The sequence below is a fragment of the Chiloscyllium punctatum genome, chromosome 32, assembly GCF_047496795.1.
Source record: "Chiloscyllium punctatum isolate Juve2018m chromosome 32, sChiPun1.3, whole genome shotgun sequence".
NCBI lineage: Eukaryota > Metazoa > Chordata > Chondrichthyes > Orectolobiformes > Hemiscylliidae > Chiloscyllium > Chiloscyllium punctatum.
The window spans coordinates 74,550,326-74,571,694 of NC_092770.1; positions in this window are offsets into that span (position 1 = coordinate 74,550,326).

Consider the following 21,369-nt stretch of genomic DNA (forward strand, 5'->3'; position numbering starts at 1 on the left):
TTCAGCCCCTCTGTTTCTCGCCCTCTGTTTCAGCCCCTCTGTTTCAGCCCCTCTGTTTCTCAACCTCTGTTTCAGCCCCTCTGTTTCAGCCCCTCTGTTTCAGCACCTCTGTTTCTCGCCCTCTGTTTCAGCCCCTCGGTTTCTCGCCCTCTGTTTCAGCCCCTCTGTTTCTACTCCTCTGTTTCAGCCCCTCTGTTTCTCGCCCTCTTATTCTGCCCCTCTGTTTCTCGCCCTCTGTTTCAGCCGCTCTGTTTGAGCCCCTCTGTTTCAGCCCCTCTGTTTCTCGCCCTCTGTTTCAGCCCCTCGGTTTCTCGCCCTCTGTTTCAGCCCCTCTGTTTCAGCCCCTCTATTTCAGCCCCTCTGTTTCAACCCCTCTGTTTCAGCCCCTCTGTTTCTCGCCCTCTGTTTCAGCCCCTCTGTTTCTCGCCCTCTGTTTCAGCCTCTCTGTTTCAGCCACTCTGTTTCTCGCCCGCTGTTTCAGCCCCTCGGTTTCTCGCCCTCTGTTTCAGCCCCTCTGTTTCAGCCCCTCTGTTTCAGCCCCTCTGTTTCTCGCCCTCTGTTTCAGCCCCTCTGTTTCTCGCCCCCTGTTTCAGCCCCTCTGTTTCAGCCCCTCTGTTTCTCGCCCTCTGTTTCAGCCCCTCTGTTTCTCGCCCTCTGTTTCTCGCCCTCTGTTTCAGGCCCTCTGTTTCAGCCCCTCGGTTTCTCGTCCTCTGTTTCAGCCCCTCTGTTTCTCGCCCTCTGTTTCAGCCCCTCTGTTTCAGCCCTTCTGTTTCTCGCCCTCTGTTTCAGCCCCTCTGTTTCTCGCCTTCAGTTTCTCGCCCTCTGTTTCTCGCCTTCTGTTTCAGCCCCTCTGTTTCAGCCCCTCTGTTTCAGCCCCTCGGTTTCTTGCCCTCTGTTTCAGCCCCTCTGTTTCTCGCCCTCTGTTTCAGCCCCTCGGTTTCTCGCCCTCTGTTTCAGCCCCTCTGTTTCAGCCCCTCTGTTTCAGCCCTTCTGTTTCTCGCCCTCTGTTTCAGCCCCTCTGTTTCTCGCCCTCTGTTTCAGCCCCTCTGTTTCAGCCCCTCTGTGTCAGCCCCTCTTTTTCAGCCCCCCTGTTTCTCGCCCCCTGTTTCTCGCCCCCTGTTTCTCACCCCCTGTTTCAGCCCCTCTGTTTCAGCCCCTCTGTTTCTCGCCCCCTGTTTCAGCCCCTCTGTTTCAGCCCCTCTGTTTCTCGCCCTCTGTTTCAGCCCCTCTGTTTCTCGCCCGCTGTTTCTCCCCCTCTGTTTCAGCCCCTCTGTTTCAGCCCCTCTGTTTCAGCCCCTCTGTTTCTCGCCCTCTGTTTCAGCCCCTCTGTTTCAGCCACTCTGTTTCAGCCCCTCTGTTTCTAGCCCTCTGTTTCAGCCCCTCTATTTCAGCCCCTCTGTTTCAGCCCCTCTGTTTCAGCCCCTCTGTTTCAGCCCCTCTGTTTCTCGCCCTCTGTTTCTCGCCCCCTGTTTCAGCCCCTCTGTTTCAGCCCCTCGGTTTCTCGCCCTCTGTTTCAACCCCTCTGTTTTAGCCCCTCTGTTTCAGCCCCACTGTTTCAGCCCCTCGGTTTCTCGCCCTCTGTTTCAACCCCTCTGTTTCTCGCCCTCTGTTTCAGCCCCTCTGTTTCAGCCCCTCTGTTTAAGCCCCTCTGTTCAGACCCTCGGTTTCTCGCCCTCTGTTTCAGCCCCTCTGTTTCAGCCCCTCTGTTTCAGCCCCTCGGTTTCTCGCCCTCTGTTTCAGCCCCTCTGTTTCAGCCCCTCTGTTTCAGCCCCTCTGTTTCTCGCCCTCTGTTTCAGCCCCGCTGTTTCTCGCCCCCTGTTTCAGCCCCTCTGTTTCAGCCCCTCTGTTTCTCGCCCTCTGTTTCAGCCCCTCTGGTTCTCGCCCTCTGTTTCTCGCCCTCTGTTTCAGCCCCTCTGTTTCAGCCCCTCTGTTTCAGCCCCTCGGTTTCTCGTCCTCTGTTTCAGCCCCTCTGTTTCTCGCCCTCTGTTTCAGCCCTTCTGTTTGCCGCCCTCTGTTTCTCGCCCTCTGTTTCAGCCCCTCTGTTTCAGCCCCTCTGTTTCTCGCCCTCTGTTTCAGCCCCTCTGTTTCAGCCCCTCTGTTTCAGCTCCTCTGTTTCTCGCCCTCTGTTTCAGCCCCTCTGTTTCGCGCCCTCTGTTTCAGCCCTTCTGTTTCCCGCCCTCTGTTTCTCGCCCTCTGTTTCAGCCCCTCTGTTTCTCGCCCTCTGTTTCAGCCCCTCTGTTTCAGCCCCTCTGTTACAGCTCCTCTGTTTCTCACCCTCTGTTTCAGCCCCTCTGTTTCAGCCCCTCTGTTTCAGTCCCTCTGTTTCAGCCCCTCTGTTTCTCGCCCCCTGTTTCAGCCCCTTTGTTTCAGTCCCTCTGTTTCAGCCCCCTGTTTCTCGCCCTCTGTTTCAGCCCTTCTGTTTCAGCCCCTCTGTTTCAGCCCCTCTGTTTCTCGCCCTCTGTTTCAGCCACTCTGTTTCTCGCCTTCTGTTTCAGCCCCTCTGTTTCTCGCCCTCTGTTTCAGCCCCTCTGTTTCAGCCCCGCTGTTTCAGCTCCTCTGTTTCAGCCCCACTGTTTCTCGCCCTCTCTTTCAGCCCCTCTGTTTCTCGCTCTCTGTTTCAGCCCCTCTCTTTCTCGCCCTCTGTTTCAGCCCCTCTGTTTCTCGCCCTCTGTTTCAGTCCCTCTGTTTCTCGCCCTCAGTTTCTGCACCTCTGTTTCAGCTCCTCTGTTTCAGCCCCTCTTTTTCTCACCCACTGTTTCAGCCCCTCTGCTTCTCGCCCTCTGTTTCAGCCCCTCTGTTTCAGCCCCTCTGTTTCTCAACCTCTGTTTCAGCCCCTCTGTTTCAGCCCCTCTGTTTCAGCACCTCTGTTTCTCGCCCTCTGTTTCAGCCCCTCGGTTTCTCGCCCTCTGTTTCAGCCCCTCTGTTTCTACTCCTCTGTTTCAGCCCCTCTGTTTCTCGCCCTCTTATTCTGCCCCTCTGTTTCTCGCCCTCTGTTTCAGCCGCTCTGTTTGAGCCCCTCTGTTTCAGCCCCTCTGTTTCTCGCCCTCTGTTTCAGCCCCTCGGTTTCTCGCCCTCTGTTTCAGCCCCTCTGTTTCAGCCCCTCTATTTCAGCCCCTCTGTTTCAAACCCTCTGTTTCAGCCCCTCTGTTTCTCGCCCTCTGTTTCAGCCCCTCTGTTTCTCGCCCTCTGTTTCAGCCTCTCTGTTTCAGCCACTCTGTTTCTCGCCCGCTGTTTCAGCCCCTCGGTTTCTTGCCCTCTGTTTCAGCCCCTCTGTTTCAGCCCCTCTGTTTCAGCCCCTCTGTTTCTCGCCCTCTGTTACAGCCCCTCTGTTTCTCGCCCCCTGTTTCAGCCCCTCTGTTTCAGCCCCTCTGTTTCTCGCTCTCTGTTTCAGCCCCTCTCTTTCTCGCCCTCTGTTTCAGCCCCTCTGTTTCTCGCCCTCTGTTTCATTCCCTCTGTTTCTCGCCCTTAGTTTCTGCACCTCTGTTTCAGCTCCTCTGTTTCAGCCCCTCTTTTTCTCACCCACTGTTTCAGCCCCTCTGCTTCTCGCCCTCTGTTTCAGCCCCTCTGTTTCAGCCCCTCTGTTTCTCAACCTCTGTTTCAGCCCCTCTGTTTCAGCCCCTCTGTTTCAGCACCTCTGTTTCTCGCCCTCTGTTTCAGCCCCTCGGTTTCTCGCCCTCTGTTTCAGCCCCTCTGTTTCTACTCCTCTGTTTCAGCCCCTCTGTTTCTCGCCCTCTTATTCTGCCCCTCTGTTTCTCGCCCTCTGTTTCAGCCGCTCTGTTTGAGCCCCTCTGTTTCAGCCCCTCTGTTTCTCGCCCTCTGTTTCAGCCCCTCGGTTTCTCGCCCTCTGTTTCAGCCCCTCTGTTTCAGCCCCTCTATTTCAGCCCCTCTGTTTCAACCCCTCTGTTTCAGCCCCTCTGTTTCTCGCCCTCTGTTTCAGCCCCTCTGTTTCTCGCCCTCTGTTTCAGCCTCTCTGTTTCAGCCACTCTGTTTCTCGCCCGCTGTTTCAGCCCCTCGGTTTCTCGCCCTCTGTTTCAGCCCCTCTGTTTCAGCCCCTCTGTTTCAGCCCCTCTGTTTCTCGCCCTCTGTTTCAGCCCCTCTGTTTCTCGCCCCCTGTTTCAGCCCCTCTGTTTCAGCCCCTCTGTTTCTCGCCCTCTGTTTCAGCCCCTCTGTTTCTCGCCCTCTGTTTCTCGCCCTCTGTTTCAGGCCCTCTGTTTCAGCCCCTCGGTTTCTCGTCCTCTGTTTCAGCCCCTCTGTTTCTCGCCCTCTGTTTCAGCCCCTCTGTTTCAGCCCTTCTGTTTCTCGCCCTCTGTTTCAGCCCCTCTGTTTCTCGCCTTCAGTTTCTCGCCCTCTGTTTCTCGCCTTCTGTTTCAGCCCCTCTGTTTCAGCCCCTCTGTTTCAGCCCCTCGGTTTCTTGCCCTCTGTTTCAGCCCCTCTGTTTCTCGCCCTCTGTTTCAGCCCCTCGGTTTCTCGCCCTCTGTTTCAGCCCCTCTGTTTCAGCCCCTCTGTTTCAGCCCTTCTGTTTCTCGCCCTCTGTTTCAGCCCCTCTGTTTCTCGCCCTCTGTTTCAGCCCCTCTGTTTCAGCCCCTCTGTGTCAGCCCCTCTTTTTCAGCCCCCCTGTTTCTCGCCCCCTGTTTCTCGCCACCTGTTTCTCACCCCCTGTTTCAGCCCCTCTGTTTCAGCCCCTCTGTTTCTCGCCCCCTGTTTCAGCCCCTCTGTTTCAGCCCCTCTGTTTCTCGCCCTCTGTTTCAGCCCCTCTGTTTCTCGCCCGCTGTTTCTCCCCCTCTGTTTCAGCCCCTCTGTTTCAGCCCCTCTGTTTCAGCCCCTCTGTTTCTCGCCCTCTGTTTCAGCCCCTCTGTTTCAGCCACTCTGTTTCAGCCCCTCTGTTTCTAGCCCTCTGTTTCAGCCCCTCTATTTCAGCCCCTCTGTTTCAGCCCCTCTGTTTCAGCCCCTCTGTTTCAGCCCCTCTGTTTCTCGCCCTCTGTTTCTCGCCCCCTGTTTCAGCCCCTCTGTTTCAGCCCCTCGGTTTCTCGCCCTCTGTTTCAACCCCTCTGTTTTAGCCCCTCTGTTTCAGCCCCACTGTTTCAGCCCCTCGGTTTCTCGCCCTCTGTTTCAACCCCTCTGTTTCTCGCCCTCTGTTTCAGCCCCTCTGTTTCAGCCCCTCTGTTTAAGCCCCTCTGTTCAGACCCTCGGTTTCTCGCCCTCTGTTTCAGCCCCTCTGTTTCAGCCCCTCTGTTTCAGCCCCTCGGTTTCTCGCCCTCTGTTTCAGCCCCTCTGTTTCAGCCCCTCTGTTTCAGCCCCTCTGTTTCTCGCCCTCTGTTTCAGCCCCGCTGTTTCTCGCCCCCTGTTTCAGCCCCTCTGTTTCAGCCCCTCTGTTTCTCGCCCTCTGTTTCAGCCCCTCTGGTTCTCGCCCTCTGTTTCTCGCCCTCTGTTTCAGCCCCTCTGTTTCAGCCCCTCTGTTTCAGCCCCTCGGTTTCTCGTCCTCTGTTTCAGCCCCTCTGTTTCTCGCCCTCTGTTTCAGCCCTTCTGTTTGCCGCCCTCTGTTTCTCGCCCTCTGTTTCAGCCCCTCTGTTTCAGCCCCTCTGTTTCTCGCCCTCTGTTTCAGCCCCTCTGTTTCAGCCCCTCTGTTTCAGCTCCTCTGTTTCTCGCCCTCTGTTTCAGCCCCTCTGTTTCGCGCCCTCTGTTTCAGCCCTTCTGTTTCCCGCCCTCTGTTTCTCGCCCTCTGTTTCAGCCCCTCTGTTTCTCGCCCTCTGTTTCAGCCCCTCTGTTTCAGCCCCTCTGTTACAGCTCCTCTGTTTCTCACCCTCTGTTTCAGCCCCTCTGTTTCAGCCCCTCTGTTTCAGTCCCTCTGTTTCAGCCCCTCTGTTTCTCGCCCCCTGTTTCAGCCCCTTTGTTTCAGCCCCTCTGTTTCAGCCCCCTGTTTCTCGCCCTCTGTTTCAGCCCTTCTGTTTCAGCCCCTCTGTTTCAGCCCCTCTGTTTCTCGCCCTCTGTTTCAGCCACTCTGTTTCTCGCCTTCTGTTTCAGCCCCTCTGTTTCTCGCCCTCTGTTTCAGCCCCTCTGTTTCAGCCCCGCTGTTTCAGCTCCTCTGTTTCAGCCCCACTGTTTCTCGCCCTCTCTTTCAGCCCCTCTGTTTCTCGCTCTCTGTTTCAGCCCCTCTCTTTCTCGCCCTCTGTTTCAGCCCCTCTGTTTCTCGCCCTCTGTTTCAGTCCCTCTGTTTCTCGCCCTCAGTTTCTGCACCTCTGTTTCAGCTCCTCTGTTTCAGCCCCTCTTTTTCTCACCCACTGTTTCAGCCCCTCTGCTTCTCGCCCTCTGTTTCAGCCCCTCTGTTTCAGCCCCTCTGTTTCTCAACCTCTGTTTCAGCCCCTCTTTTTCAGCCCCTCTGTTTCAGCACCTCTGTTTCTCGCCCTCTGTTTCAGCCCCTCGGTTTCTCGCCCTCTGTTTCAGCCCCTCTGTTTCTACTCCTCTGTTTCAGCCCCTCTGTTTCTCGCCCTCTTATTCTGCCCCTCTGTTTCTCGCCCTCTGTTTCAGCCGCTCTGTTTGAGCCCCTCTGTTTCAGCCCCTCTGTTTCTCGCCCTCTGTTTCAGCCCCTCGGTTTCTCGCCCTCTGTTTCAGCCCCTCTGTTTCAGCCCCTCTATTTCAGCCCCTCTGTTTCAACCCCTCTGTTTCAGCCCCTCTGTTTCTCGCCCTCTGTTTCAGCCCCTCTGTTTCTCGCCCTCTGTTTCAGCCTCTCTGTTTCAGCCACTCTGTTTCTCGCCCGCTGTTTCAGCCCCTCGGTTTCTTGCCCTCTGTTTCAGCCCCTCTGTTTCAGCCCCTCTGTTTCAGCCCCTCTGTTTCTCGCCCTCTGTTACAGCCCCTCTGTTTCTCGCCCCCTGTTTCAGCCCCTCTGTTTCAGCCCCTCTGTTTCTCGCCCTCTGTTTCAGCCCCTCTGTTTCTCGCCCTCTGTTTCTCGCCCTCTGTTTCAGGCCCTCTGTTTCTGCCCCTCGGTTTCTCGTCCTCTGTTTCAGCCCCTCTGTTTCTCGCCCTCTGTTTCAGCCCCTCTGTTTCAGCCCTTCTGTTTCTCGCCCTCTGTTTCAGCCCCTCTGTTTCTCGCCTTCAGTTTCTCGCCCTCTGTTTCTCGCCTTCTGTTTCAGCCCCTCTGTTTCAGCCCCTCTGTTTCAGCCCCTCGGTTTCTTGCCCTCTGTTTCAGCCCCTCTGTTTCTCGCCCTCTGTTTCAGCCCCTCGGTTTCTCGCCCTCTGTTTCAGCCCCTCTGTTTCAGCCCCTCTGTTTCAGCCCTTCTGTTTCTCGCCCTCTGTTTCAGCCCCTCTGTTTCTCGCCCTCTGTTTCAGCCCCTCTGTTTCAGCCCCTCTGTGTCAGCCCCTCTTTTTCAGCCCCCCTGTTTCTCGCCCCCTGTTTCTCGCCCCCTGTTTCTCACCCCCTGTTTCAGCCCCTCTGTTTCAGCCCCTCTGTTTCTCGCCCCCTGTTTCAGCCCCTCTGTTTCAGCCCCTCTGTTTCTCGCCCTCTGTTTCAGCCCCTCTGTTTCTCGCCCGCTGTTTCTCCCCCTCTGTTTCAGCCCCTCTGTTTCAGCCCCTCTGTTTCAGCCCCTCTGTTTCTCGCCCTCTGTTTCAGCCCCTCTGTTTCAGCCACTCTGTTTCAGCCCCTCTGTTTCTAGCCCTCTGTTTCAGCCCCTCTATTTCAGCCCCTCTGTTTCAGCCCCTCTGTTTCAGCCCCTCTGTTTCAGCCCCTCTGTTTCTCGCCCTCTGTTTCTCGCCCCCTGTTTCAGCCCCTCTGTTTCAGCCCATCGGTTTCTCGCCCTCTGTTTCAACCCCTCTGTTTTAGCCCCTCTGTTTCAGCCCCACTGTTTCAGCCCCTCGGTTTCTCGCCCTCTGTTTCAACCCCTCTGTTTCTCGCCCTCTGTTTCAGCCCCTCTGTTTCAGCCCCTCTGTTTAAGCCCCTCTGTTCAGACCCTCGGTTTCTCGCCCTCTGTTTCAGCCCCTCTGTTTCAGCCCCTCTGTTTCAGCCCCTCGGTTTCTCGCCCTCTGTTTCAGCCCCTCTGTTTCAGCCCCTCTGTTTCAGCCCCTCTGTTTCTCGCCCTCTGTTTCAGCCCCTCTGTTTCTCGCCCCCTGTTTCAGCCCCTCTGTTTCAGCCCCTCTGTTTCTCGCCCTCTGTTTCAGCCCCTCTGGTTCTCGCCCTCTGTTTCTCGCCCTCTGTTTCAGCCCCTCTGTTTCAGCCCCTCTGTTTCAGCCCCTCGGTTTCTCGTCCTCTGTTTCAGCCCCTCTGTTTCTCGCCCTCTGTTTCAGCCCCTCTGTTTCAGCCCTTCTGTTTCAGCCCCTCTGTTTCAGCCCCTCTGTTTCTCGCCTTCAGTTTCTCGCCCTCTGTTTCAGCCACTCTGTTTCAGCCCCTCTGTTTCAGCCCCTCTGTTTCACCCCCTCGGTTTCTTGCCCTCTGTTTCAGCCCCTCTGTTTCTCGCCCTCTTTTTCAGCCCCTCTGTTTCAGCCCCTTGGTTTCTCGCCCTCTGTTTCAGCCCCTCTGTTTCAGCCCCTCTGTTTCAGCCCTTCTGTTTCTCGCCCTCTGTTTCAGCACCTCGGTTTCTTGCCCTCTGTTTCAGCCCCTCTGTTTCTCGCCCTCTCTTTCAGCCCCTCTGTTTCAGCTCCTCTGTTTCAGCCCCTCTTTTTCTCACCCACTGTTTCAGCCCCTCTGCTTCTCGCCCTCTGTTTCAGCCCCTCTGTTTCAGCCCCTCTGTTTCTCACCCTCTGTTTCAGCCCCTCTGTTTCAGCCCCTCTGTTTCAGCCCCTCTGTTTCTCGCCCTCTGTTTCAGCCCCTCGGTTTCTCGCCCTCTGTTTCAGCCCCTCTGTTTCAGCCCCTCTGTTTCAGCCCTTCTGTTTCTCGCCCTCTGTTTCAGCACCTCGGTTTCTTGCCCTCCGTTTCAGCCCCTCTGTTTCTCGCCCTCTCTTTCAGCCCCTCTGTTTCAGCTCCTCTGTTTCAGCCCCTCTTTTTCTCACCGACTGTTTCAGCCCCTCTGCTTCTCGCCCTCTGTTTCAGCCCCTCAGTTTCAGCCCCTCTGTTTCTCACCCTCTGTTTCAGCCCCTCTGTTTCAGCCCCTCTGTTTCTCGCCCTCTGTTTCAGCCCCTCGGTTTCTCGCCCTCTGTTTCAGCCCCTCTGTTTCAGCTCCTCTGTTTCAGCCCCTCTGCTTCTCGCCCTCTTATTCAGCCCCTCTGTTTCTCGCCCTCTGTTTCAGCCGCTCTGTTTGAGCCCCTCTGTTTCAGCCCCTCTGTTTCTCGCCCTCTGTTTCAGCCCCTCTGTTTCAGCCCCTCTGTTTCTTGCCCTCTGTTTCAGCCCCTCTGTTTCTCGCCCTCTGTTTCAGACCCTCTGTTTCTCGCCCTCTGTTTCAGCCCCTCTGTTTCAGCCCCTCTGATTCTCTCCCTCTGTTTCAGCCCCTCGGTTTCTTGCCCTCTGTTTCAGCCCCTCTGTTTCAGCCCCTCTGTTTCAGCCCCTCTGTTTCTCGCCCTCGGTTTCAGCCCCACTGTTTCTCGACCTCTGTTTCAGCCCCTCTGTTTCAGCCCCTCGGTTTCTCGCCCTCTGTTTCAACCCCTCTGTTTTAGCCCCTCTGTTTCAGCCCCACTGTTTCAGCCCCTCGGTTTCTCGCCCTCTGTTTCAACCCCTCTGTTTCTCGCCCTCTGTTTCAGCCCCTCTGTTTCAGCCCCTCTGTTTAAGCCCCTCTGTTCAGACCCTCGGTTTCTCGCCCTCTGTTTCAGCCCCTCTGTTTCAGCCCCTCTGTTTCAGCCCCTCAGTTTCTCGCCCTCTGTTTCAGCCCCTCTGTTTCAGCCCCTCTGTTTCAGCCCCTCTGTTTCTCGCCCTCTGTTTCAGCCCCTCTGTTTCTCGCCCCCTGTTTCAGCCCCTCTGTTTCAGCCCCTCTGTTTCTCGCCCTCTGTTTCTCGCCCTCTGTTTCAGCCCCTCTGTTTCAGCCCCTCTGTTTCAGCCCCTCGGTTTCTCGTCCTCTGTTTCAGCCCCTCTGTTTCTCGCCCTCTGTTTCAGCCCCTCTGTTTCTCGTCCTCTGTTTCAGCCCCTCTGTTTCAGCCCTTCTGTTTCAGCCCCTCTGTTTCAGCCCCTCTGTTTCTCGCCTTCAGTTTCTCGCCCTCTGTTTCAGCCACTCTGTTTCAGCCCCTCTGTTTCAGCCCCTCTGTTTCACCCCCTCGGTTTCTTGCCCTCTGTTTCAGCCCCTCTGTTTCTCGCCCTCTTTTTCAGCCCCTCTGTTTCAGCCCCTTGGTTTCTCGCCCTCTGTTTCAGCCCCTCTGTTTCAGCCCCTCTGTTTCAGCCCTTCTGTTTCTCGCCCTCTGTTTCAGCACCTCAGTTTCATGCCCTCTGTTTCAGCCCCTCTGTTTCTCGCCCTCTCTTTCAGCCCCTCTGTTTCAGCTCCTCTGTTTCAGCCCCTCTTTTTCTCACCCACTGTTTCAGCCCCTCTGCTTCTCGCCCTCTGTTTCAGCCCCTCTGTTTCAGCCCCTCTGTTTCTCACCCTCTGTTTCAGCCCCTCTGTTTCAGCCCCTCTGTTTCAGCCCCTCTGTTTCTCGCCCTCTGTTTCAGCCCCTCGGTTTCTCGCCCTCTGTTTCAGCCCCTCTGTTTCAGCCCCTCTGTTTCAGCCCTTCTGTTTCTCGCCCTCTGTTTCAGCACCTCGGTTTCTTGCCCTCTGTTTCAGCCCCTCTGTTTCTCGCCCTCTCTTTCAGCCCCTCTGTTTCAGCTCCTCTGTTTCAGCCCCTCTTTTTCTCACCGACTGTTTCAGCCCCTCTGCTTCTCGCCCTCTGTTTCAGCCCCTCAGTTTCAGCCCCTCTGTTTCTCACCCTCTGTTTCAGCCCCTCTGTTTCAGCCCCTCTGTTTCTCGCCCTCTGTTTCAGCCCCTCGGTTTCTCGCCCTCTGTTTCAGCCCCTCTGTTTCAGCTCCTCTGTTTCAGCCCCTCTGCTTCTCGCCCTCTTATTCAGCCCCTCTGTTTCTCGCCCTCTGTTTCAGCCGCTCTGTTTGAGCCCCTCTGTTTCAGCCCCTCTGTTTCTCGCCCTCTGTTTCAGCCCCTCTGTTTCAGCCCCTCTGTTTCTTGCCCTCTGTTTCAGCCCCTCTGTTTCTCGCCCTCTGTTTCAGCCCCTCTGTTTCTCGCCCTCTGTTTCAGCCCCTCTGTTTCAGCCCCTCTGATTCTCGCCCTCTGTTTCAGCCCCTCGGTTTCTTGCCCTCTGTTTCAGCCCCTCTGTTTCAGCCCCTCTGTTTCAGCCCCTCTGTTTCTCGCCCTCGGTTTCAGCCCCTCTGATTCTCGACCTCTGTTTCAGCCCCTCTGTTTCAGACCCTCGGTTTCTCGCCCTCTGTTACAGCCCCACTGTTTCAGCCCTTCTGTTTCTCGCCCTCTGTTTCAGCCCCTCTGTTTCAGCCCCTCTGTTTCAGCCCCTCTGTTTCAGCCCCTCTGTTTCTCGCCCTCTGTTTCAGCCCCTCTGTTTCTCGCCCTCTGATTCTCGCCCTCTGTATCAGCCCCTCTGTTTCAGCCCCTCTGTTTCAGCTCCTCGGTTTCTCGCCCTCTGTTTCAGCCCCTCTGTTTCTTGCCCTCTGTTTCAGCCCCTCTATTTCAGCCCTTCTGTTTCAGCCCCTCTGTTTCAGCCCCTCTGTTTCTCGCCCTCTGTTTCTCGCCCTCTGTTTCTCGCCTTCTGTTTCAGCCCCTCTGTTTCAGCCCCTCGGTTTCAGCCCCTCGGTTTCAGCCCCTCGGTTTCTCGCCCTCTGTTTCAGCCTTACTGTTTGTCGCCCTCTGTTTCAGCCCCTCTGTTTCAGCCCCCTGTTTCTCGCCCTCTGTTTCAGCCCCTCTGTTTCAGCCCCTCTGTTTCAGCCCCTCGGTTTCTCGCCCTCTGTTTCTCGCCCCCTGTTTCAGCCCCTCTGTTTCAGCCCCTCGGTTTCTCGCCCTCTGTTTCAGCCCCTCTGTTTCAGTCCCACTGTTTCAGCCCCTCTGTTCCTCGCCCTGTGTTTCAGCCCCTCTGTTTCAGCCCCTCTGTTTCTAGCCCTCTGTTTCAGCCCCTCTGTTTCAGCACCCTGTTTCAGCCCCTCTGTTTCTCGCCCTCTGTTTCAGCCCCTCTGTTTCAGTCCCTCTGTTTCAGCCCCTCTGATTCTCGCCCTCTGTTTCAGCCCCTCTGTTTCTCGCCCTCTGTTTCAGCCCCTCTGTTTCTCGCCCTATGTTTCAGCCCCTCTGTTTCAGCCCCTCTGTTTCAGCACCTCTGTTTCTCGCCCTCTGTTTCAGCCCCTCTGTTTCAGCCCCTCTGTTTCTCGCCCTATGTTTCAGCCCCTCTGTTTCAGCCCCTCTGTTTCTCGCCCTCTGTTTCAGCCCCTCGGTTTCTCGCCCTCTGTTTCAGCCCCTCTGTTTCAGCCCCTCTGTTTCAGCCCCTCTGTTTCAAGTCCTCTGTTTCAGCCCCTCTGTTTCAGCCCCCTTTTTCTCGCCCTCTGTTTCAGCCCCTCTGTTTCAGCCCCTCTGTTTCAGCTCCTCTGTTTCTCGCCCTCTGTTTTAGCCCCTCTGTTTCGCGCCATCTGTTTCAGCCCTTCTGTTTCCCGCCCTCTGTTTCTCGCCCTCTGTTTCAGCCCCTCTGTTTCAGCCCTCTGTTTCTCGCCCTCTGTTTCAGCCCCTCTGTTTCAGTCCCTATGTTTCAGCCCCTCTGTTTCTCGCCCCCTGTTTCAGCCCCTTTGTTTCAGCCCCTCTGTTTCAGCCCCCTGTTTCTTGCCCTCTGTTTCAGCCCTTCTGTTTCAGCCCCTCTGTTTCAGCCCCTCTGTTTCTCGCCCTCTGTTTCAGCCACTCTGTTTCTCGCCTTCTGTTTCAGCCCCTCTGTTTCTCGCCCTCTGTTTCAGCCCCTCTGTTTCAGCCCCGCTGTTTCAGCTCCTCTGTTTCAGCCCCACTGTTTCTCGCCCTCTCTTTCAGCCACTCTGTTTCTCGCCCTCTGTTTCAGCCCCTCTCTTTCTCGCCCTCTGTTTCAGCCCCTCTGTTTCTCGCCCTCTGTTTCAGCCCCTCTGTTTCTCGCCCTCAGTTTCTGCCCCTCTGTTTCAGCTCCTCTGTTTCAGCCCCTCTTTTTCTCACCCACTCTTTCAGCCCCTCTGCTTCTCGCCCTCTGTTTCAGCCCCTCTGTTTCAGCCCCTCTGTTTCTCACCCTCTGTTTCAGCCCCTCTGTTTCAGCCCCTCTGTTTCAGCCCCTCTGTTTCTCGCCCTCTGTTTCAGCCCCTCTGTTTCAGCCCCTCTGTTTCAGCTCCTCTGTTTCTCGCCCTGTGTTTCAGCCCCTCTGTTTCGCGCCCTCTGTTTCAGCCCTTCTGTTTCCCGCCCTCTGTTTCTCGCCCTCTGTTTCAGCCCCTCTGTTTCTCGCCCTCTGTTTCAGCCCCTCTGTTTCAGCCCCTCTGTTTCAGTCCCTCTGTTTCAGCCCCTCTGTTTCTCGCCCCCTGTTTCAGCCCCTTTGATTCAGCCCCTCTGTTTCAGCCCCCTGTTTCTCGCCCTCTGTTTCAGCCCTTCTGTTTCAGCCCCTCTGTTTCAGCCCCTCTGTTTCTCGCCCTCTGTTTCAGCCACTCTGTTTCTCGCCTTCTGTTTCAGCCCCTCTGATTCTCGCCCTCTGTTTCAGCCCCTCTGTTTCAGCCCCGCTGTTTCAGCTCCTCTGTTTCAGCCCCACTGTTTCTCGCCCTCTCTTTCAGCCCCTCTGTTTCTCGCTCTCTGTTTCAGCCCCTCTCTTTCTCGCCCTCTGTTTAAGCCCCTCTGTTTCTCGCCCTCTGTTTCAGCCCCTCTGTTTCTCGCCCTCAGTTTCTGCACCTCTGTTTCAGCTCCTCTGTTTCAGCCCCTCTTTTTCTCACCCACTGTTTCAGCCCCGCTGCATCTCGCCCTCTGTTTCAGCCCCTCTGTTTCAGCCCCTCTGTTTCTCACCCTCTGTTTCAGCCCCTCTGTTTCAGCCCCTCTGTTTCAGCCCCTCTGTTTCTCGCCCTCTGTTTCAGCCCCTCGGTTTCTCGCCCTCTGTTTCAGCCCCTCTGTTTCTACTCCTCTGTTTCAGCCCCTCTGTTTCTCGCCCTCTTATTCTGCCCCTCTGTTTCTCGCCCTCTGTTTCAGCCGCTCTGTTTGAGCCCCTCTGTTTCAGCCCCCCTGTTTCTCGCCCTCTGTTTCAGCCCCTCGGTTTCTCGCCCTCTGTTTCAGCCCCTCTGTTTCAGCCCTTCTATTTCAGCCCCTCTGTTTCAACCCCTCTGTTTCAGCCCCTCTGTTTCTCGCCCTCTGTTTCAGCCCCTCTGTTTCTCGCCCTCTGTTTCAGCCCCTCTGTTTCAGCCACTCTGTTTCTCGCCCGCTGTTTCAGCCCCTCGGTTTCTCGCCCTCTGTTTCAGCCCCTCTGTTTCAGCCCCTCTGTTTCTCGCCCTCTGTTTCAGCCCCTCTGTTTCTCGCCCCCTGTTTCAGCCCCTCTGTTTCAGCCCCTCTGTTTCTCGCCCTCTGTTTCAGCCCCTCTGTTTCTCGCCCTCTGTTTCTCGCCCTCTGTTTCAGCCCCTCTGTTTCAGCCCCTCGGTTTCTCGTCCTCTGTTTCAGCCCCTCTGTTTCTCGCCCTCTGTTTCAGCCCTTCTGTTTCTCGCCCTCTGTTTCAGCCCCTCTGTTTCTCGCCTTCAGTTTCTCGCCCTCTGTTTCTCGCCTTCTGTTACAGCCCCTCTGTTTCAGCCCCTCTGTTTCAGCCCCTCTGTTTCTCGCCCTCTGTTTCAGCCCCTCGGTTTCTCGCCCTCTGTTTCAGCCCCTCTGTTTCAGCCCCTCTGTTTCAGCCCTTCTGTTTCTCGCACTCTGTTTCAGCCCCTCTGTTTCTCGCCCTCTGTTTCAGCCCCTCTGTTTCAGCCCCTCTGTGTCAGCCCCTCTTTTTCAGCCCCCCTGTTTCTCGCCCCCTGTTTCTCGCCTCCTGTTTCTCACCCCCTGTTTCAGACCCTCTGTTTCAGCCCTTCTGTTTCAGCCCCTCTGTTTCAGCCCCTCTGTTTCTCGCCCTCTGTTTCAGCCACTCTGTTTCTCGCCTTCTGTTTCAGCCCCTCTGTTTCTCGCCCTCTGTTTCAGCCCCTCTGTTTCAGCCCCGCTGTTTCAGCTCCTCTGTTTCAGCCCCACTGTTTCTCGCCCTCTCTTTCAGCCCCTCTGTTTCTCGCTCTCTGTTTCAGCCCCTCTCTTTCTCGCCCTCTGTTTCAGCCCCTCTGTTTCTCGCCCTCTGTTTCAGCCCCTCTGTTTCTCGCCCTCAGTTTCTGCACCTCTGTTTCAGCTCCTCTGTTTCAGCCCCTCTTTTTCTCACCCACTGTTTCAGCCCCGCTGCTTCTCGCCCTCTGTTTCAGCCCCTCTGTTTCAGCCCCTCTGTTTCTCAGCCTCTGTTTCAGCCCCTCTGTTTCTCGCCCTCTTATTCTGCCCCTCTGTTTCTCGCCCTCTGTTTCAGCCGCTCTGTTTGAGCCCCTCTGTTTCAGCCCCCCTGTTTCTCGCCCTCTGTTTCAGCCCCTCGGTTTCTCGCCCTCTGTTTCAGCCCCTCTGTTTCAGCCCTTCTATTTCAGCCCCTCTGTTTCAACCCCTCTGTTTCAGCCCCTCTGTTTCTCGCCCTCTGTTTCAGCCCCTCTGTTTCTCGCCCTCTGTTTCAGCCCCTCTGTTTCAGCCACTCTGTTTCTCGCCCGCTGTTTCAGCCCCTCGGTTTCTCGCCCTCTGTTTCAGCCCCTCTGTTTCAGCCCCTCTGTTTCAGCCCCTCTGTTTCTCGCCCTCTGTTTCAGCCCCTCTGTTTCTCGCCCCCTGTTTCAGCCCCTCTGTTTCAGCCCCTCTGTTTCTCGCCCTCTGTTTCAGCCCCTCTGTTTCTCGCCCTCTGTTTCTCGCCCTCTGTTTCAGCCCCTCTGTTTCAGCCCCTCGGTTTCTCGTCCTCTGTTTCAGCCCCTCTGTTTCTCGCCCTCTGTTTCAGCCCTTCTGTTTCTCGCCCTCTGTTTCAGCCCCTCTGTTTCTCGCCTTCAGTTTCTCGCCCTCTGTTTCTCGCCTTCTGTTACAGCCCCTCTGTTTCAGCCCCTCTGTTTCAGCCCTCTGTTTCTCGCCCTCTGTTTCAGCCCCTCTGTTTCAGCCCCTCTGTTTCAGCCCTCTGTTTCTCGCCCTCTGCTTCAGCCCCTCTGTTTCAGTCCCTCTTTTTCTGCCCCTCTGTTTCCCGCCCCCTGTTTCAGCCCCTTTGTTTCAGCCCCTCTGTTTCAGCCCCCTGTTTCTCGCCCTCTGTTTCAGCCCTTCTGTTTCAGCCCCTCTGTTTCAGCCCCTCTGTTTCTCGCCCTCTGTTTCAGCCACTCTGTTTCTCGCCTTCTGTTTCAGCCCCTCTGTTTCTCGCCCTCTGTTTCAGCCCCTCTGTTTCAGCCCCGCTGTTTCAGCTCCTCTGTTTCAGCCCCACTGTTTCTCGCCCACTCTTTCAGCCCCTCTGTTTCTCGCCCTCTGTTTCAGCCCCTCTCTTTCTCGCCCTCTGTTTCAGCCCCTCTGTTTCTCGCCCTCTGTTTCAGCCCCTCTGTTTCTCGCCCTCAGTTTCTGCCCCTCTGTTTCAGCTCCTCTGTTTCAGCCCCTCTTTTTCTCACCCACTGTTTCAGCCCCTCTGCTTCTCGCCCTCTGTTTCAGCCCCTCTGTTTCAGCCCCTCTGTTTCTCACCGTCTGTTTCAGCCCCTCTGTTTCAGCCCCTCTGTTTCTCGCCCTCTGTTTCAGCCCCTCGGTTTCTCGCCCTCTGTTTCAGCCCCTCTGTTTCTACTCCTCTGTTTCAGCCCCTCTGTTTCTCGCCCTCTTATTCAGCCCCTCTGTTTCTCGCCCTCTGTTTCAGCCGCTCTGTTTGAGCCCCTCTGTTTCAGCCCTTCTGTTTCTCGCCCTCTGTTTCAGCCCCTCGGTTTCTCGCCTTCTGTTTCAGCCCCTCTGTTTCAGCCCCTCTGTTTCAGCCCCTCTGTTTCTTGCCCTCTGTTTCAGCCCCTCTGTTTCTCGCCCTCTGTTTCAGCCCCTCTGTTTCTCGCCCTCTGTTTCAGCCCCTCTGTTTCAGCCACTCTGTTTCTCGCCCGCTGTTTCAGCCCCTCGGTTTCTCGCCCTCTGTTTCAGCCCCTCTGTTTCAGCCCCTCTGTTTCTCGCCCTCTGTTTCTGCCCCTCTCTTTCTCGCCCCCTGTTTCAGCCCCTCTGTTTCAGCCCCTCTGTTTCTCGCCCTCTGTTTCAGCCCCTCTGTTTATCGCCCTCTGTTTCTCGCCCTCTGTTTCAGCCCCTCGGTTTCTCGTCCTCTGTTTCAGCCCCTCTGTTTCTCGCCCTCTGTTTCAGCCCCTCGGTTTCTCGTCCTCTGTTTCAGCCCCTCTGTTTCTCGCCCTCTGTTTCAGCCCCTCTGTTTCAGCCCTTCTGATTCAGCCCCTCTGTTTCAGCCCCTCTGTTTCTCGCCTTCAGTTTCTCGCCCTCTGTTTCTCGCCTTCTGTTTCAGCCCCTCTGTTTCAGCATCTGTTTCAGCCCCTCGGTTTCTTGCCCTCTGTTTCAGCCCCTCTGTTTCTCGCCCTCTGTTTCAGCCCCTCTGTTTCAGCCCCTCGATTTCTCGCCCTCTGTTTCAGCCCCTCTGTTTCAGCCCCTCTGTTTCAGCCCTTCTGTTTCTCGCCCTCTGTTTCAGCCCCTCTGTTTCTCGCCCCCTGTTTCTCGCCCCCTGTTTCTCACCCCCTGTTTCAGACCCTCTGTTTCAGCCCCTCTGTTTCAGCCCCTCTGTTTCTCGCCCTCTGTTTCTCGCCCTCTGTTTCAGCCCCTCTGTTTCAGCCCCTCTGTTTCAGCCCCTCTGTTTCTCGCCCTCTGTTTCAGCCCCTCTGTTTCAGCCCCTCAGTTTCAGCCCCTCTGTTTCTAGCCCTCTGTTTCAGCCCCTCTGTTTCAGCCCCTCTGTTTCAGCCCCACTGTTTCTTGCCTACTGTTTCTCGCCCCCTGTTTCAGCCCCTCTGTTTCAGCCCCTCGGTTTCTCGCCCTCTGTTTCAACCCCTCTGTTTTAGCCCCTCTGTTTCAGCCCCACTGTTTCAGCCCCTCGGTTTCTCTCCCTCTGTTTCAACCCCTCTGTTTCTCGCCCTCTGTTTCAGCCCCTCTGTTTCAGCCCCTCTGTTTAAGCCCCTCTGTTCAGACCCTCGGTTTCTCGCCCTCTGTTTCAGCCCCTCTGTTTCAGCCCCTCTGTTTCAGCCCCTCTGTTTCTTGCCCTCTGTTTCAGCCCCTCTGTTTCTCGCCCTCTGTTTCAGCCCCTCTGTTTCTCGCCCTCTGTTTCAGCCCCTCTGTTTCAGCCACTCTGTTTCTCGCCCGCTGTTTCAGCCCCTCTGTTTCTCGCCCTCTGTTTCAGCCCCTCTGTTTCAGCCCCTCTGTTTCAGCCCCTCTGTTTCTCGCCCTCTGTTTCAGCCCCTCTGTTTCTCGCCCTCTGTTTCTCGCCCTCTGTTTCAGCCCCTCTGTTTCAGCCCCTCTGTTTCAGCCCCTCGGTTTCTCGTCCTCTGTTTCAGACCCTCTGTTACTCGCCCACTGTTTCAGGCCCTCTGTTTCAGCCCTTCTGTTTCAGCCCCTCTGTTTCAGCCCCTCTGTTTCTCGCCTCCATTTTCTCGCCCTCTGTTTCTCGCCTTCTGTTTCAACCCCTCTGTTTCAGCCCCTCTGTTTCAGCCCCTCGGTTTCTTGCCCTCTGTTTCAGCCCCTCTGTTTCTCGCCCTCTGTTTCAGCCCCTCTGTTTCAGCCCCTCGGTTTCTCGCCCTCTGTTTCAGCCCCTCTGTTTCAGCCCCTCTGTTTCAGCCCTTCTGTTTCTCGCCCTCTGTTTCAGCCCCTCTGTTTCTCGCCCTCTGTTTCAGCCCCTCTGTTTCAGCCCCTCTGTGTCAGCCCCTCTTTTTCAGCCCCCCTGTTTCTCGCCCCCTGTTTCTCGCCCCCTGTTTCTCACCCCCTGTTTCAGACCCTCTGTTTCAGCCCCTCTGTTTCTCGCCCCCTGTTTCAGCCCCTCTGTTTCAGCCCCTCTGTTTCTCGCCCTCTGTTTCAGCCCCTCTGTTTCTCGCCCGCTGTTTCTCCCCCTCTGTTTCAGCCCCTCTGTTTCAGCCCCTCTGTTTCAGACCCTCTGTTTCTCGCCCTCTGTTTCAGTCCCTCTGTTTCAGCCACTCTGTTTCAGCCCCTCTGTTTCTAGCCCTCTGTTTCAGCCCCTCTATTTCAGCCCCTCTGTTTCAGCCCCTCTGTTTCAGCCCCTCTGTTTCAGCCCCTCTGTTTCTCGCCCTCTGTTTCTCGCCCCCTGTTTCAGCCCCTCTGTTTCAGCCCCTCGGTTTCTCGCCCTCTGTTTCAACCCCTCTGTTTTAGCCCCTCTGTTTCAGCCCCACTGTTTCAGCCCCTCGGTTTCTCGCCCTCTGTTTCAACCCCTCTGTTTCTCGCCCTCTGTTTCAGCCCCTCTGTTTCAGCCCCTCTGTTTAAGCCCCTCTGTTCAGACCCTCGGTTTCTCGCCCTCTGTTTCAACCCCTCTGTTTCAGCCCCTCTGTTTCAGCCCCTCGATTTCTCACCCTCTGTTTCAGCCCCTCTGTTTCAGCCCCTCTGTTTCAGCCCCTCTGTTTCTCGCCCTCTGTTTCAGCCCCTCTGTTTCTCGCCCCCTGTTTCAGCCCCTCTGTTTCAGCCCCTCTGTTTCTCGCCCTCTGTTTCAGCCTCTCTGTTTCTCGCCCTCTGTTTCTCGCCCTCTGTTTCAGCCCCTCTGTTTCAGCCCCTCTGTTTCAGCCCCTCGGTTTCTCATCCTCTGTTTCAGCCCCTCTGTTTCTCACCCTCTGTTTCAGCCCCTCTGTTTCAGCCCTTCTGTTTCAGCCCCTCTGTTTCAGCCCCTCTGTTTCTCGCCTTCAGTTTCTCGCCCTCTGTTTCTCGCCTTCTGTTTCAGCCCCTCTGTTTCAGCCCCTCTGTTTCAGCCCCTCGGTTTCTTGCCCTCTGTTTCTCGCCCTCTGTTTCAGCCCCTCTGTTTCAGCCCCTCTGTTTCAGTCCCTCGGTTTCTCGTCCTCTGTTTCAGCCCCTCGGTTTCTTGCCCTCTGTTTCTCGCCCTCTGTTTCAGCCCCTCTGTTTCAGCCCCTCTATTTCAGCCCCTCTGTTTCAGCCCCTCTGTTTCAGCCCCTCGGTTTCTTGCCCTCTGTTTCTCGCCCTCTGTTTCAGCCCCTCTGTTTCAGCCCCTCTGTTTCAGTCCCTCGGTTTCTCGTCCTCTGTTTCAGCCCCTCTGTTACTTGCCCACTGTTTCAGCCCCTCTGTTTCAGCCCTTCTGTTTCAGCCCCTCTGTTTCAGCCCCTCTGTTTCTCGCCTTCAGTTTCTCGCCCTCTGTTTCTCGCCTTCTGTTTCAGCCCCTCTGTTTCAGCCCCTCTGTTTCAGCCCCTCGGTTTCTTGCCCTCTGTTTCAGCCCCTCTGTTTCTCGCCCTCTGTTTCAGCCCCTCTGTTTCAGCCCCTCGGTTTCTCGCCCTCTGTTTCAGCCCCTCTGTTTCAGCCCCTCTGTTTCAGCCCTTCTGTTTCTCGCCCTCTGTTTCAGCCCCTCTGTTTCTCGCCCTCTGTTTCAGCCCCTCTGTTTCAGCCCCTCTGTGTCAGCCCCTCTTTTTCAGCCCCCCTGTTTCTCGCCCCCTGTTTCTCGCCCCCTGTTTCTCACCCCCTGTTTCAGACCCTCTGTTTCAGCCCCTCTGTTTCTCGACCCTGTTTCAGCCCCTCTGTTTCAGCCCCTCTGTTTCTCGCCCTCTGTTTCAGCCCCTCTGTTTCTCGCCCGCTGTTTCTCCCCCTCTGTTTCAGCCCCTCTGTTTCAGCCCCTCTGTTTCAGCCCCTCTGTTTCTCGCCCTCTGTTTCAGCCCCTCTGTTTCAGCCACTCTGTTTCAGCCCCTCTGTTTCTAGCCCTCTGTTTCAGCCCCTCTATTTCAGCCCCTCTGTTTCAGCCCCTCTGTTTCAGCCCCTCTGTTTCAGCCCCTCTGTTTCTCGCCCTCTGTTTCTCGCCCCCTGTTTCAGCCCCTCTGTTTCAGCCCCTCGGTTTCTCGCCCTCTGTTTCAACCCCTCTGTTTTAGCCCCTCTGTTTCAGCCCCACTGTTTCAGACCCTCGGTTTCTCGCCCTCTGTTTCAACCCCTCTGTTTCTCGCCCTCTGTTTCAGCCCCTCTGATTCAGCCCCTCTGTTTAAGCCCCTCTGTTCAGACCCACGGTTTCTCGCCCTCTGTTTCAGCCCCTCTGTTTCAGCCCCTCTATTTCAGCCCCTCTGTTTCTCGCCCTCTGTTTCAGCCCCTCTGTTTCTCGCCCCCTGTTTCAGCCCCTCTGTTTCAGCCCCTCTGTTTCTCGCCCTCTGTTTCAGCCTCTCTGTTTCTCGCCCTCTGTTTCTCGCCCTCTGTTTCAGCCCCTCTGTTTCAGCCCCTCTGTTTCAGCCCCTCGGTTTCTCGTCCTCTGTTTCAGCCCCTCTGTTTCTCACCCTCT